Genomic DNA, 12,500 nt, shown 5'->3' on the forward strand with positions numbered 1-12,500 from the left:
TCTATTTAAATATCCTGTTTACAGTGTTTACAATGTGGTTCCATATATGAGTCACGTTTCTTTAAACATCCAGACACGGGCCATCTATGGGAGCTACTTAATGACAGTACTTGTAATTCTAAAAATGTGGTTTACGTGGCACATTGTCTAGTCTGTTTCAGTTTCTATGTTGGCAAAATCAACAGGACTCTTAGAGAGCGTATAAGGGACCATGCATATTGTTTTGCCAGGAAACAGGACTATAGTGCGCTGGCTAGACACACTTTACAGAGAGGTGATGAACATGTGTTTCAGTTTCAAGTGCTACATGTCCAAAAGGAGAATATTTGGTTGGGTGACATAGTTAATTTAATTGAGCAGGCAGAGGCTAAATGGATACTTAGGCTTGCTGCACACAGAGGTAGAGGTCTTAACGATAATGTTTCTCTCAAGCCTCATCTTAGAGCTAGGACATTGAGATAGTTATTAATTTTTATCCATAGTTTAATTAAATTATATGTATTTATAAGTATTGTATTTTGTTATATGAATATCCATTTTTAAGTGGTTATACTTATTTTAAAATAGTTGTTTTATTGATAAGTGCAGTTTGAGAGTTTGCTGTTCAATTTAGTAATTGTTGTTTGGAAAAGTGAATGCTAATTGTTTAATCAATTGTTTGATTTAATTAGTTAAACAGGATATTTAAATAGAGTTGTAAGCATTGGTTTGAATATGTCTGAAGAAGCGGATGTGCTGTCCGCGAAAGTGCTCACATTTTTATCAATAAATCTGTTTTATGCATTTGAAATAGTGAACTGGTGAATTCCTTGCATTGTGAAAGTCTATACTGACCTAAGTGGCCGTGATCCTTCCAGTTTTGGGTTTTTCTACATACGTTACGTGGACTGGATTTCATATATTTTCTTCAATATATATATATATATATATATATATATATATATATATATATATATATATATATATATGTACCTGTCTGCCTACACATACAAACACACCTACATGCACACATAATGCATATTGTGACAGCAGCACTATCAGCTTAGGACTGTTTAGCAAAAAGTACACTTTGGAAACTAAATGTAACCAAAGTGCCATGTGCTTATAGCAAAAAGCACTTTGTTGTAAGTCATCTCTGTGGCCAGTAACAAGCCATTGTTATGGAAATCACAAGATCATGAGCCCATTTCATCTGATTTTTATTTTTGTACAGGCAAAGGCCCCCTCCCCAACTTACTCATATGTGGTAACCATAAGCCTAACGCTGTCCCTGCCTCTGCTGCTGCCCCTAAACCCATGCATTACATTACTAAAAACACTTTCATAATGGTACTACTACCAAGATGACACCAGATCTTCATTTTGTAGTTGTGGTGTATGATACAGGGCATTTTTAGCTGGCTAGCACTATTAAATATTTTGAAATTCAGTATTTTGAGTTTTCCGTGCTTTGTGCTTTCAGTCTTATTTTTTTAGATATTTTGAGGATTTGATAGTTTGTGATATAAATGTGTGTGTATATATATATATGTATATATACATATATATATATATATATATATATATATATGTATACCTATATCTATAGCTACATATATATATATATATGTATATATATATATATATATATATATATATATATATATATATATATATACATACACACACACACACACACACACACACACACACACACACACACACCCACACACACACACCTATGTCTATATATATATGTATATATACGTATATATATATATATATATATATATATATATATATATATATATATATATGTACATATACAAACATCTCTCTCTCTCTCTTTATATATAAATATATATATATATATATATATATATATATATATATGTATATATATATATATATATATATATATATATATATATATATATATATATATATATATATATATATATATATATATATATATATATATATATATATATATATATATATCAAAAGTTTTTTATGCAGCAGACACTCTGCAGCTCTCACAAAACAGTAGATTTTATTGAGCACAATGTAAAATAGTAGTTACAGACTGGCATCCATTTCCCCATCACTGCTTGGGAGGAAGAATGCTCTGTCTCCTCGCCTACAAGATAGGAATATCTGTGCCCCACTCTTTCCCAAAAAATGATAGCTCACCCCAGTACTCAAAGGAATCGTTTTAGTATCCCCTTGACCTGAAGATCCACTCTCTTTCTTTGGGGTTCTTCATCTCTCTTCATTCTATCCTGTCATTTTAACTTTATTATTTTTATTTATTTAGTTTACATTTGTTAACCGGGATGGTCCGACTGGACGAGGTCCATTTTCAGTAGAGGCCCGGGGAGAAAAGCTTCACATAATATAAAACCATGCAAGACAACTTTACATAAAATACAAAACATTGTTATCAGCAAAACATTATCAACATTTGTTCAATAGTAAAAAATTACATTGAGAAAAAAGAATTAAAAAATGATCATATACATACATAAGTTAACTACAAAGATAGTACCAGGCAAAGATAGGTTTCAATTAAGGATGCTGTGTTTACAGAGTGTAAAGTAGTAGGAGAGAGGTAAAAGAGGAAAGAAGTACAGATATAGTATTATGTAATACATGGACACAGCCATGAACCTTTAAGATATGATTTAAGCAGGTTTTTGAACTGTGAGGTATTTGGAGCAGAAGTCACAGATAAGGGGAGGTTATTTCAGCTTTTAGCTATAGAGTGTGAGAAAAGAGCATTGCCTGCAGTGTTGTTAGCTGTGGAGATATGGAGAAGTGATTTACTGGCAGAATGAAGAGGACGGTTTGCTGTATAGTGTCTTAGTAGTTGCTTTAGTGCTGGGATTTTATCAGGATATTTTAGAATATTATATGTGATGACTAGTTGGTGGAAAGTTAGTAGTTGTGAGAATTCCAGCCATTGAAGTTCCCTTAGTTGTAGGCAGTGATGGGTTCTGTAGGTGGAACTGGTAGCAAACTTGGCCACTTTATTATAACAAGACTTAAGTTTGTCAAGGTCAGTTTTTTTCATGTGGGTCAATATTAGTGCTGCCTACATTAATGTGGACAGTAGGTGGGATTGGGCTAGGGTGACTCGTGCCTGATCTGAAAGAAAGTTTTTGTGTCTATATAGTGTACTCATTTTTTGTGAACCTTTTTGATGGTTTGCGAGATATGGATGTCAAAGTGGAGGTTGTTATCTATTTCAATGCCTAGGAGTTTGGTATGTGGAGAAGGGGGATTACAGTACCATTTGTGGAAGTGATAGAGAAGGAGAAAGGAGGGGTTTGGGATTTATTGGGGGTAAACAGGAGTAGTTAGGTTTTATTGGGGTTGAGGATAATTTGGATATCTGAGATCCAGCTTTCCACTGAGGTAAATGATTCCTGGGTGAGTTGTTGAAGAGTGGTAAGTGATGGGGCTGAGCAGATTAGGGTGGAATCATCTGCATACTGTATGAGTGAGGCATTTTGGGTAGAGGTATGCAGATTGTTGGTGAAAATAGAAAAAAAGAAGTGGACCTAGTATAGAGCCTTGGGGTATGCCTATGGTTGTGGGAAGTAGAGGTGACAGTGTGTCTTACCATTGGACAGCTTGTTGTCTGTTGGGCAGGTAGTTTTTGAACCAGGCAATAGTGTTGGGGGCAAAGGATAAGGAGGTAACAGAATCTATTAGTAGGGGGTGAGAGAGCATGTTAAATGCCTTTGAGAGGTCTAGGAATGTGGCAGATACAAAGTTATTATTATTTCTATGTTGATTAACCAGGTTAGTGAAAAAGAGAAGAGCGGTAGTTGTACTGTGGTATGGATGGAAGCCGTGTTGTGTGCTGGAGAGAAGGTTATTTGTATTTAGGAAGTGCATGACCTGGGAATGGATACATTTCTCAAGTATCTTAGATATGAGAGGCAAGATGGTAATGGGGCGATAGTTAGTGAAATCATGAGAGTTGCCACCTTTATGAAGGGGAATAATATATGAGATTTACCATAACTGCGGGATATAGGCTTCCTGGATGGAGCGGTTTATAAGGATGGAGACCGAGTAGGATAAGGAGTCAGTGGCTATTTTTAGGAAGGAAGCTGGTATTCCATCAGCTGCAAGAGAAGTTGGTTTTAGTTTTAAGAAATATTTTTTGATTGAGGAGGTTGGAACTGGTGAGAGCATAAAAGAGGGTGAGGTATCTGGAGTTGATTTTGGTGGGGGTGAATAGCTATTTTTATATAGTTGAGTGGATAGTGCCTTGATTGATCCAGTAAAGTGGTGGTTAAATTGCGAGGCTATATCACTATTATCATTAGTGGAGGTGGGAGCTGGTGTGGTGGTTTTACCAGGTTTTAATAGGGAGTTAGTTGCACGCCAGAACTTCTGGGGGGTTTTGAAGTGTTTGGTTTGGATATTTAAGAAGTGATTTTGCTTATCAAGTATTGTTTGTTTTTTAGCCTGATCCCTGAGTTGTTGATAGATTTGTCTGGATAGGGTAGTTTTATCTTTTTTCCAGGTTTTCCATGATTTATCTCTAGTCTTTAATAAGGCTTTAGTGGACCTACTAAGCCATGGAGCAAAGTTAACTTTAGCTCTAATCTTTCTTATGGGGGCTATTAGGTTAAGGATATTAGTGAGAGTACTATTGAAATAGTCAGCAGCTTGATCTAGTTCAAGGGTGCGTAATGGTTTCCAGTTACATTTCTTTAGGATATTGTTAAGATCATGTGGGTTTATATTACGATCATCTCTGATTTGTTTAAAAACTATGGGTTTGGGTATGTTAGAGTGTTTTCGAAGGAGGAATGTGGGGAGATGATCAGTGGCGGCTGGTGACTTCAAATCACAGGGGGGCTGCAGGAGACAGCTGAATGGGTGGGGTCAAGGGGAGGGGGTGTGGTCAACCAGAAAGGGGAGGAGCTATGCACAAAACCACAAATAACTAACTTTAATTAAATACGCTGCCCTGGGTGGCAAACCATCATTATGAAAGTCCAATCAAGACAAAAATAAGTGTAGAAGAATAAAAATATTTCAATGCATTGGCTGCATGACAGCTTACTTAATATCTAGATGGAAACAAAAGGTTGTGAGGCATGAAAAAATAAATTACTTTTTAAATACATTACTGGAATGCCAGTCAAAATCAAGTATAAGACAAACCAGAAGCACTCAACTCAAACCACTTCTCCTTGCACTGCAGTTCTAATTATAATATATTCAGCTTTATTAAAGTACCAAGCAACATGCTGAAAGTAGAAATCTATGTGATGCCCCCACTTGTAAAAATGTTTCTTATCCAACAAAGACCTGCTGCCTGACAACTTGTTTCATGGGGAAAACATGATAAAAGTAAAGAATGAAAAGCAAACAAGAAACAAGCTCAAGATACATTGCTTAAAGGATTACTGTACAGGTTATGGACCACACATGATTGGCATTCTGTTTAGTTTACGGGTAAAGTCTGTAGAGATGACTGGAAGTCTCCAACAAGTGTAATGAGCTTTTAAAATAATGGAATCCTGTCCTTTAATACCCAAGGCTTATACATTATCTAGTCAAGTATTCTCTGCATGGCAACAACAGAAAGGCTTTCAATGTTGGCAATTCTTTAACAGTATGCTTATTAAAGCTTACTTACATCTTACGATGTCAGACAAGCTTACCTTATGGTCATTAAAGCATTGCTACTTAAACACAGAGCAACAGGCACTTTGAGTAATAAGCATAAATCTGAGTAATAAGCATAAATCAACAGTACAAAAATATGACAGAAACCAGACCATTCTGCAAAATCAAGGACAGATGAAAAGCCACTGTAGTACTTATGCAGTGTGTCCTCCCCATCCAAGGTAGATACAACTACTCCTTGCCTTGCTTGGACACATCCAGAGTCACTACATGGGGGAGTGGGGTGCAACAAGCATGTCACAATTTGAAATCTCTCTGGCTGACTGTGATGGCCCTGACACATTTGTCATACCTCTCAACCTCAAGAGCAAGAAATCTGGACAAAGCCATACACAGAAGTGGGACAAAGGCCCAAAAATAAGGACAATTTTTAAATATTGCTCTAATAAACTTAGAAAGATAATAGAATAGGTCTTGCATTAGTATGAATTTTCTGAAGGGTATAAAATCTGAAACTCAAATGTCTGTCATTTTCTAACTTCAGTCTTTAGTGATTTGTCACTAATTTGCCAAAAAACACAACTTTATGAAAAATGGACCAAAAATGTGATGCAAACATATAAAATAGACACACAATACAGCTGCTACCTCCCAAAGAAGGGACACTTTAATATTAGTACTGCTACCTTGAGCAGCTGACAAAATAAAAGAATCTACTTGCATTTCAAGTAATCTATAACTTTGATTATTACAGTTATTTCTTAATTGTAAACCCTCCATGTTTTCTTCCAAAATTGCTATTTTGCGGAGGGATTATTAGGGGGAAGAGCAACATTTTGAGCCAAAAACTGGGGACAGTTGAGAGGTTGGCTATGCCTAATTCTATAAAGCAATTTATTTGCATGTACCGCTCAACCTGTTAATGCAGTAAATCTGAACAAGGCCAAATATACTGGGGGCACATATAAACAGTACTAAAAATTGCTCTTGTATAAATTGAGACAATTGATAGAACAGCTCTTACTTTAACATGCATTTTTCTGAAGGTTATGAAGTCTGAAACTTATTATTTAGTGACTTAATTCCTAAATGATTTGCCAGAAAACTACAAATTTTATGAAGAACAAACCAAAAATAAGAAGCAAAAATCTATTCATTCTTTGAAAATCTGGACAGTTGGGAGGTATAGTTCAGCTGGGCCTGTCTGAGTTTGCTGCCCTTCCCCCCTGACAAAATAATGGTTGAATGGAGCCTCTGCAGCCATTCCAATGAACCATTACTTGGCTATTTCACTCCATTTACCATAAACACTAATGTGCATACTGCTTTACTTCTATGATAAGTTGGACTTCATTTGAAAGTTTTATTTTGTATTTTACAGCACAAACACTAAGTCATCTGTTAAACAAAGCAATGCAGTCTCACAATGAAAACTTAGCATTAAAACTTCTCTGCCCTTGAAACTCACATTCATTGAAACAGCATTGAAACCCACATTCAAAGAAAATACATTTTGCCAGTGGCAGATAAAGATTAATTTTGGGCTGTTTTCAAATCATAGGCCCCTTGCATATGAAACATACATGTGCTCTTTGATACATCTTCCTCATTGTACTAACATTATATTCCTTGTACAATACAGTACACTTGTTAGAGGGTGTTTTAAATTTGTTTTGAACATTTTTCCAGTAAGCAATTAAACAAACCATATGCACCCATAATGGCAAAACTGCCCAGTTGAGAACATTTATCATAAAAAAGTCTACTCAGTCTTCCACAGTCCACCATTATTAGTAAATATACACAATTCTACAGTCCACCATTATTAGTAAATATGCACAATTCCACAGTCCACCATTATTAGTAAATATGCACAATTCTACAGTCCACCATTATCAGTAAATATGCACAATTCTACAGTCCACCTTTATCAGTAAATATGCACAATTCTACAGTCCATTATCAGTAAATATGCACAATCTCTGAAGTAAGTCATCTAAATAATTCCACATTAAAGAAATCTGTAACTAATGAAGCGGTTGCTGCTAGCAATCACCTTTATATTTCATGGTTTCATCGAAAAATAAAGTGTCTGTTGCCCCTCAGGAATAAATTGCCTATATTACATTAAAAATGATAAGCTAGTAATAATATTGCAAGAGGAAATGGATGGCAAACTGATAACAGACTCATAGTTAGTATCTTCACCAAGGAGAACATTCTCAGTACGGCAGCATCCACCCCTTGTGGGAGTAGAACCCACAGCCTTCTGCATCAAAAGCAAGTACGCAACCTGTTGTGCTATAGTATTAACTAGGCAAAGCACTAAACTTCTATTCCCCTGCAGCTCTCAGCTCCTTGTAAAATCTACTCAATACTCAACTGCATCTCAACTTCGCAGCTTAAGAAAACTGGAAAAAGCCAAAATGTATTGGGGTGGGGTCAAAAGCCCAAAAACCAGGGACACATTAAACATTGCTTGTATAATCTTGGAAAGTTGCTAGAATAAAATGTTGTGCTGCCACCATACATTTTACTGCCAAGGTCCCTGAGCAAAAAACAGTCAGAGTAACATACCACTACTCCACAACAGCTGCTTTGTAAAAGAGAGGAAGACTGAAACTTAAATGGCTATCATTTAGTGAATTCAGTTCTCACCATAGCTGTCAACCTCTTAGTACAAAACACCTGGACAAACCCAGTAATGAGGGAATACAGCCCTCAAACATATTCAGTGAATTCAGTTCTTGCCATAGCTGTCAACCTTAGCACAAAAACCTGGACAAAGCCAATAATGGGGGAATACAGTCCCAAAAATAGGGACAAATTTAAAATATTCATCTTATAAACTTAGAAAATTGCTAGAAAAAAAGGTTGTGCTACTATGTATTCTGAAGAACATGAAGTTTGAAATTCAAATGCCGGTCAATTTTACTGCGGACAGAACAAAACCAATTTTCAATAGAGACGCGGGGATTAATACTGCAGACACGTCTTTGTAAAATGGCAGGGCACCAGAGCAAATCCACACAAACACAGGGAGGAGATGCAGACTCCACACAGAAGCCACCCCAACCAAGAATCAAACCAGAAAACCTATAGCTGTGAGGCAACAATACTACCACTGCACCATCAAATATGCAAGGAATTAAACATTCAGAAACCTGAAGTCTGAAATTCAAATGCCTGTCAATTTTACTGCGGACAGAACAAAAACAATTTTCAGCAGAGATGCAGGGATTAATACTGCAGACACATCTTTGTAAAATGGCAGGGCACCAGAGCAAATCCACACAAACACAGGGAGGAAATGCAGACTCCACACAGAAGCCACCCCAACCAAGAATCAAACCAGAAAACATATAGCTATGAGGCAACAATACTACCACTGCACCATCAAATATGCAAGGAATTAAACATTCAGAAACCTGAAGTCTGAAATTCAAATGCCTGTCAATTTTACTGCGGACAGAACAAAAACAATTTTCAGCAGAGACGCAGGGATTAATACTGCAGACACATCTTTGTAAAATGGCAGGGCACTAGAGCAAATCCACACAAACACAGGGAGGAGATGCAGACTCCACACAGAAGCCACCTCAACCAAGAATCAAACCAGAAAACCTATAGCTGTGAGGAAACAATACTACCACTGCACCATCAAATATGCAAGGAATTAAACATTCAGAAACCTGAAGTCTGAAATTCAAATAAATGCCTGTCAATTTTATTTAACATTTGTTAATCAGGACAGTCTGACTTGGAACAAAAAAACAATTTTCAGCAGAGGCCCAGGAAGAAATAATGCAGACATGTCTTTGTAACATGGGAGGACACAAAAGCAAACCCACACAAACACAGGGAGAAGATACAGACCCCACAAAGAAGGAACCCCAGCCAAGAATCAAACCTGAGAACCTGCAGCTGTGAGGCAACAATGCTACTACTACACCATCAAATATCAAGCATTGCAACATTTACAAACCACAGATATTATGAGGAACAGATCAGATCAAATATGAGGCAAAAATCTGTAATTGTTTTACAAATGGTGGTGGGTAGGGAACTCAAGTCTTTAACACCTGCATACAGGGTACAGGGTTCAAGCCTGAGGTATTCCCTACCTCACCACCATGAGCACCTGGGGCATTTACACACACACACACACACACACACACACACCAGTACCAAGTCCCATACAATACACAAAGTAAAGGCAGTACCAAGTCCCATACAACACACACACACACACACCAGTACCAAGTCCCATACAACACACACACACACCAGTACCAAGTCCCATACAATACACAAAGTAAAGGCAGTACCAAGTCCCATACAATACACAAAGTAAAGGCAGTACCAAGTCCCATACAATACACAAAGTAAAGGCAGTACCAAGTCCCATACAATACACAAAGTAAAGGCAGTACCAAGTCCCATACAATACACAAAGTAAAGGCAGTACCAAGTCCCATACAATACACAAAGTAAAGGCAGTACCAAGTCCCATACAATACACAAAGTAAAGGCAGTACCAAGTCCCATACAATACACAAAGTAAAGGCAGTACCAAGTCCCATACAATACACAAAGTAAAGGCAGTACCAAGTCCCATACAATACACAAAGTAAAAGCAAGTAGCATACACAAAATATAAAAGCAAGTCCCATACATTGTAAACGTAAAAAGCACCATACACTTACCTGTCCATTCTCCTTCTCCATAATATCCATACATCCTGCCCGCACAATACTCTGAAGACCTGCGAGATCCCTGAAAGCAAACCTCCTGATGAGACTGTTCTGACTGCTGCTGTTGCAGTCCGGCCCCGATGCATCATCCCAGCAAGTCTGTGCACTTTAAAAGTGCACAGACATCTCCATGTGTTCCCTTTGGGTCCTGCCGGACTGCCTGGAGCATGCGCATAGACGCGCAGTAGTCAGGACTACTGCGCATGCGTGAAGTCCGCGAAAATTTAAAAAATGTTTTTTTTCTATTTTTATTTCATTCTGAGGGGGCTGCAGTCCGGCAGTCCGATAGCACGGGCCGCCCCTGGAGATGATCACTTAGCCCATGTGGTAGACAGCCTGTTTGATAATTATGTTCAGGGTAGTTTACAAGTGTCCAATCCAGTATAGAATTCTTTTGGGATTTTTTATCTACTCTAGTGGGTTCATTTATGAGTTGAGAAAAAACATATAAATTGATATGGTTAGTGGGTTTTTTGGAGTTACAGGCTAGCCAATCCAGGTTCAGGTCTCCTAATAGAATGGTCTCTTGTGGGAGGTTATTATTAATCCATTGCAAGATATCTTCAATTGTCAGGGAGTTGTTGCCTGGAGGGATATAGGCACAGATAATGTTGATACTTTTATTCTTATTTAGGAGTAGAACAGTGCCCAGGGTTTCAGAATTATTACATTTAGGTAGAGGAGTTTGTAGAGGTTGCAAAGTAAGTGTATTTTTATAGAGAATTGCAATACCTCCTCCCTTTTTACCCAGTCTATCTTGTCTTAGGATGTTATATCCTGGAGGGAGGATTTCTTCACTCTGGGTGCTGGGTTTTAGCCAGGTCTCTGTTATTGTCAGGATGTCGGGGGAATAGTGGGTGATGAGTGTGTGTAAGTGGGGAACTTTGCTAGATATACTCCTGGAGTTAAGGTTAATGATAAGGAGATCTGATGTGTGTTTAGAAGGGGGGATGATGTTGCATGGCCCTGGATTAGGGTGAATGTCTCCTGATGTCCGGAGGTATTTCTTATGTAGTATGCAGTTGGCTATGCACATTATTTTCATGTGGTATTTAAATGATAATTTTGTAGTGTAGGAATGTGGAATGTTTCTGTTATATAGATGTAGTATTACATTGTCATTAATTAATGTAGGAGCAATGTGGAAGTTTATGTGAGTTGCTGAAGGTGCAGAGGTATGTGTTGTATGGTAGATGGTGTGTAATGGTAGTATGTTTGCTTGTAAGGATGTAATATAGTTTACTGTTGTGAGGGTTAAGAAGAGAAATATTAGTGTGATCTGCATAATGAGTTGTAGTGTTGCTTGGGTGTAGTTAGTGGTGTGTATTGTAGAGTGAGAAAGGTATGAGTGCATAATAGTTATAGGATGTGTTATTGTATATGTGGGACACAGATTAGCTAAAGTGTCTTGGTAGATATAGCTAAGTGGCTGATTGATGTAGAGACAGGTCAGGTGATGAGGGGTTGGAATAAATGTAGATATAGTGGGGGCAGGTGGGAAATGGGGGCAGGGTAGGGGAGCGGAGTGAGCCGAGCAGAGCGAGGCAAATGGAGCGGGGCCCCAGACACCACAAGACTGCAGAGACAATGTGTGAGCACTATTCAAGGGAGAGCAGGAAATACAGAGTAAGTTGGTTATATTTAGAGTACCTGCTTTCCTTTAGAAATTACTTCTGTTTGTTCTTATATTAGCTTCTGGTTGGGGGGAAGTCCGGGAAAGCCTAGGTTTGGTAATGCTAGTGCTGTGGGTTTCCGAGCGGGACATGACACTGCTACTTGCTAGCTTAAGTAGATAAATTACAAGATAATATTAACCTTTCTTCCTTGCTTAACAGTTTCTATTTAAGGATTAGACTGCAGGATGCTGCAGATGTTACACACAGCAGTCTGTTCGCATTGCAAGCCATTCTTGTGGGTGGGTAGAGTTTGGAAGTGGGAATATTGAGTGATGATCCTATGGAGAGAGAGAGAGAGAGACTTAACTTTGGATTCTTGGGACCGTATCCTCTTTTTGAATATATGGTACCCTATGTTTTTACTTGACATCCCTATGGCTGAACGTCAGTGGTCCCACCTGTTTCAAGATACATTTATCCATACCTTGGTTTGCCC

General features: G+C 37.8%; 1 protein-coding gene across 3 annotated transcripts in view; it reads right to left on the reverse strand.

Moving 5' to 3' along the window:
- Nucleotides 1-12,500, reverse strand: part of LOC122798297 (beta-Ala-His dipeptidase-like) — a 1,272,900-nt gene that overhangs the window by 124,065 nt on the left and 1,136,335 nt on the right. The gene's annotated exons all lie outside the window — the stretch shown is intronic.

Source organism: Protopterus annectens, chromosome 3.part1 (assembly GCF_019279795.1).
Source record: "Protopterus annectens isolate FY-2018-M chromosome 3.part1, PAN1.0, whole genome shotgun sequence".
Lineage (NCBI taxonomy): Eukaryota > Metazoa > Chordata > Ceratodontiformes > Protopteridae > Protopterus > Protopterus annectens.